Raw genomic sequence first — 4,982 nt, forward strand, 5'->3', positions numbered from 1 at the left:
TGAGATATAATGTTTGACTCTTTGACCATTCACCACCTTCAGAATTGTGCCTTCGAAGTTGTTGATTTTTATGGCACCGGAATGGTAGACCTCTTCGATAACGTAGGGGCCTTCCCATTTAGAGAGAAGTTTTCCTGCAAAAAATCTTAAACGAGAGTTGTATAGCAATACATAATCACCTACATTAAACTCATGCTTTTGTATTCTTTTGTCATGCCATCTTTTAACTTTTTCTTTAAACAACTTGGCATTTTCGTAGGCTTGGGTTCTCCATTCATCGAGTGAGCTAATATCAAATAACCTCTTCTCACCGGCAAGTTTAAAATCATAGTTGAGTTCTTTAATTGCCCAATATGCCTTGTGTTCTAGTTCGAGAGGTAAGTGACATGCTTTTCCATACCATAGGATTTTTATATGCAGTTCTATAGGCCCATAATGCATCATCAAGTTTCTTGGACCAATTCTTTCTGGACCTATTAACAGTCTTTTGCAAAATTAATTTGAGCTCTCTATTACTCAATTCTACTTGACCACTAGACTGTGGGTGATAAGGAGATGCAATTCTATGATTAACATCATATTTAGCAAGCATTTTATGGAAAGCACCATGAATAAAATGTGAACCACCATCAGTCATTAAATATCTAGGGACTCCAAACCTTGGAAAAATAACTTCTTTAAGCATTTTAATAGAAGTGTTATGATCAGCACTACTAGTTGGAATAGCTTCTACCCACTTAGTAACGTAATCAACAGCAACTAAAATATGTGTATATCCATTAGAGGCAGGAAAAGGTCCCATATATCAAAGCCCCAAACATCAAATGGTTCAATAACAAGTGAATAATTCATAGGCATTTCTTGACGTCTACTAATATTACCAATTCTTTGACATTCATCACAAGATAGACAAACTTACGGGCATCCTTGAAGAGAGTAGGCCAATAAAAACCAGATTGCAATACCTTATGTGCAGTTCTATCTCCAGCATGGTGTCCTCCATAAGCTTCGGAGTGACACTTGCGTAGGATCTGTTCCTGTTCATGCTCAGGTACACAACGTCTAATAACACCATCTACTCCTTCTTTATAAAGATGTGGTTCATCCCAAAAGTAATGCCTCAAATCATAGAAGAACTTTTTCTTTTGCTGGTATGTGAAACTAGGTGGTATAAACTTAGCAACAATGTAATTAGCATAATCAGCATACCATGGAGCAGTATGAGAAGCATTTATGACATTTAATTGCTCATCAGGAAAGCTATCATCAATAGGTAGTGGGTCATCAAGCACATTTTCTAACCTAGACAAGTTGTCTGCAACGGGGTTCTCAGCTCCTTTTCTATCAATATATGTAAATCAAATTCTTGTAGCAAGAGAACCCATCTAATAGTCTAGGTTTAGCATTTTTCTTTTCCATAAGATATTTAATAGCAGCATGATCAGTGTGAATAGTTACTTTAGAATCAACAATATAAGGTCTGAACTTATCACAAGCAAATACAACTGCTAAGAATTCTTTTTCAGTAGTAGCATAATTTCTTTGAGCATTGTCTAGGGTTTTACTAGCATATTGAATAACATTTAATTTCTTATCAACTCTTTGCCCTAGAACAGCACCTACAGCATAATCACTAGCATCACACATAATTTCAAAGGGTAAATTCCAATCAGGTGGCTGAACAATAGGTGCAGAGATCAATGCTTTCTTAAGTATTTCAAATGCTTCTACACAATCATCATCAAAGACAAATGGTATATCTTTTTGTAATAAATTAGTCAGAGGCCGAGAAATTTTTGAGAAGTCCTTAATGAACCTCCTAAAACCGGCGATGACCAAGGAAACTTCTTATACCTTTGATGTCCTTGGGACATGGCATCTTTTCAATAGCATCAACCTTGGCTTTATCAACTTCAATACCTCTTTCAGAAACTTTATGCCCCAAGACAATACCTTCATTAACCATAAAGTGGCATTTTCCCAATTCAGAACAAGATTAGTTTCTTCACATCTCTGCAAAACTCGATCAAGGTTGCTCAAGCAATCATCAAAAGAAGATCCATAGACGGAGAAATCGTCCATGAAAACCTCACAAATCTTTTCACAAAAGTCAGAGAATATAGCCATCATGCATCTTTGAAAGGTAGCAGGTGCATTACATAAACCAAAAGGCATACGTCTATAAGCAAAAGTACCAAAAGGGCAAGTAAAAGTAGTCTTTGATTGATCTTTGGCTGACACAGGTATTTGAGAGAAACCAGAATAACCATCTAGAAAGCAAAAATGTGTATGTTTGGATAATCTTTCTAGCATTTGATCGATAAAAGGTAAGGGGTAATGATCCTTTTTAGTGCCTTATTTAATTTGCGGAAATCAATTACCATCCTATAACCTGTAATAATTCTTTGAGGAATCAATTCATCTTTATCATTAGGAACGACAGTAATACCTCCCTTCTTAGGGACACAATGGACAGACTTACCCACTGACTATCAGCAACGATAAATTATACCTGCCTCAAGGAGCTTTAGTATTTCCTTTCTTACCACTTCTTTCATTTTAGGATTCAGCCGTCGTTGATGATCACGAACTGGTTTAGCATCTTCTTCCAAATTTATTTTATGTTGACATAGAGTGGGACTAATGCCCTTAAGATCATCAAGAGTATACCCAATAGCAGCACGGTGCTTCTTCAGAGTTTTCAATAATCTCTCTTCCTATGCTCTGAAAGGTTAGCACTAATAATAACAGGATATATCTTTTTCTCATCAAGATAAGCATATTTAAGAGTATCAGGTAACGGTTTAAGCTCAAACACGGGATCACCCTTGGGTGGAGGAGGATCCCCTAGGATTTCAACAGGTAAAATTTTTTCAGAATAGGTTCCTGTTTAAAGAATACTTCATCTATTTCCCTTCTTTCATTCATAAACATATCATTTTCATGGTCTAGCAAATATTGTTCTAAAGGATCACTAGGAGGTACGGCAATAGAAGCAAGACCAATAATTTCATCCTTACTAGGTAATTCTTCTTCACGGTGTTGTCTACTAAATTTAGAGAAATTAAATTCATGAGTCATATCATCTAAACCGATAGTAACAACATCCCTTTTGCAATCTATGGTAGCATTAACAGTATTTAAGAAGGGTCTACCAAATATAATGGGACAAAAGCTATCTTGTGGGGAACCAAGAACAAGAAAATCAGCAGGATATTTAGTTTTCCCACACAAGACTTCAACATCTCTAACAATTCCCATTGGTGAAATAGTATCTCTATTGGCAAGTTTAATTGTGACATCAATATCTTCTAACTCAACAGGTGCAATATCATGCATAATTTCTCTATATAGGCTAATAGGTATTGCACTAGCACTGGCACCCATATCACATAAGCCATGATAACAATGATCTCCTATTTTAACAGAAATAACAGGCATGCCTACCACAGGTCTAGGTTTATCTTTAGCACAAGGTTTAGCAATTCTAGCAGTTTCATCACAGAAATAAATAACATGCCCATCAATATTATCCCAAGAGATCTTTAACAATAGCAATATTAGGTTCAACTTTAACTTGCTCAGGAGGTGTATAAGTTTTAATATTGCTTTTACGAACTACAGTTGAAGCTTTAGCATGATCCTTTATCCTAACAGGGAAAGGTGGTTTCTCAACATAAGAAGTAGGAACAATAGGATCATTATAAGTGATAGTCTTTTCTTCAACTTTAATAGGTGCAGCTACTTTTACTTCTATGGGAGGATGATATTTAAACCACTTCTCCTTGGGGAGATCAACATAAGTAGCAAAAGATTCACAGAAAGAAGCTACTATCTCAGAGTCAAGTCCATATTTAGTGCTAAATTTACGGAAAACATCGGTATCCATAAAAGATTTAACACAATCAAACTTAGGTGTCATACCTGACTCCTTACCTTTGTCGAGGTCCCAATCTTCAGAGTTGCGTTTAATTCTTTCCAATAAATCCCATTTGAATTCAATAGTCTTCATCATAAAAGAGCCAACACAAGAAGTATCAAGCATGGTGCGATTGTTATCAGAAAGCCGAGCATAAAATTTTGAATAATCATTTCTCTTGAGAGCTCATGATTGGGGCATGAATATAACATTGATTTAAGCCTCCCCCAAGCTTGAGCGATGCTTTCTCCTTCGCGAGGCCAAAAATATATATATAATTGCGATCACGATGAACAAGATGCATAGGATAAAACTTCTGATGAAATTCCAATTTCAATCGTTTGTAATTCCAGACCCCATATCATCACATAGCCTATACCATGTCGATGCATCTCCCTTCAAAGATAAAGGGAAGACCTTCTTCTTAACAACATCTCGGGTACACCTGCAAGCTTAAATAATCCACAAACTTCATCCACATATATTAGATGCTCATCAGGATGTTTTGTTCCATCTCCTAAAAAGGATTAGCTAGCAGTTTTTCTATCATACCCGAAGGAATTTCAAAGCAACATTTTCATTTTCATTTTCATTTCAGTAGTTAGTAGTTGAGGAGCAACTCTTTGCTCTACTGGTCGGGGTGAAGATACCCCAAACAAGCCCCTCAGAGGATTACTTTCCATAGTAACAAGTGACAGTAAATTTCAGCACACTATATAAATTTTTCCTTACCAAATTCCACCTACCAAAGGCGCTTCACTCCCCGGCAACGGCGCAGAAAAGAGTCTTGATGACCCACAAGTATAGGGGATCTATCGTAGTCCTTTCGATAAGTAAGAGTGTCGAACCCAACGAGGAGCAGAAGGAAATGATAAGCGGTTTCCAAGCAAGGTATTCTCTGCAAGTACTGAAATAAGTGGTAACAGATAGTTTGTGATAGGATAATTTGTAACAAGCAACAAGTAACAAAAGTAAATAAAGTGCAGCAAGGTGGCCCAATCCTTTTTGCAGCAAAGGACAAGCCTGGACAAACTCTTATATAGAGAAAAGCGCTCACGAGGAC

This window comes from Triticum urartu, chromosome 1 (genome assembly GCF_003073215.2).
Source record: "Triticum urartu cultivar G1812 chromosome 1, Tu2.1, whole genome shotgun sequence".
NCBI lineage: Eukaryota > Viridiplantae > Streptophyta > Magnoliopsida > Poales > Poaceae > Triticum > Triticum urartu.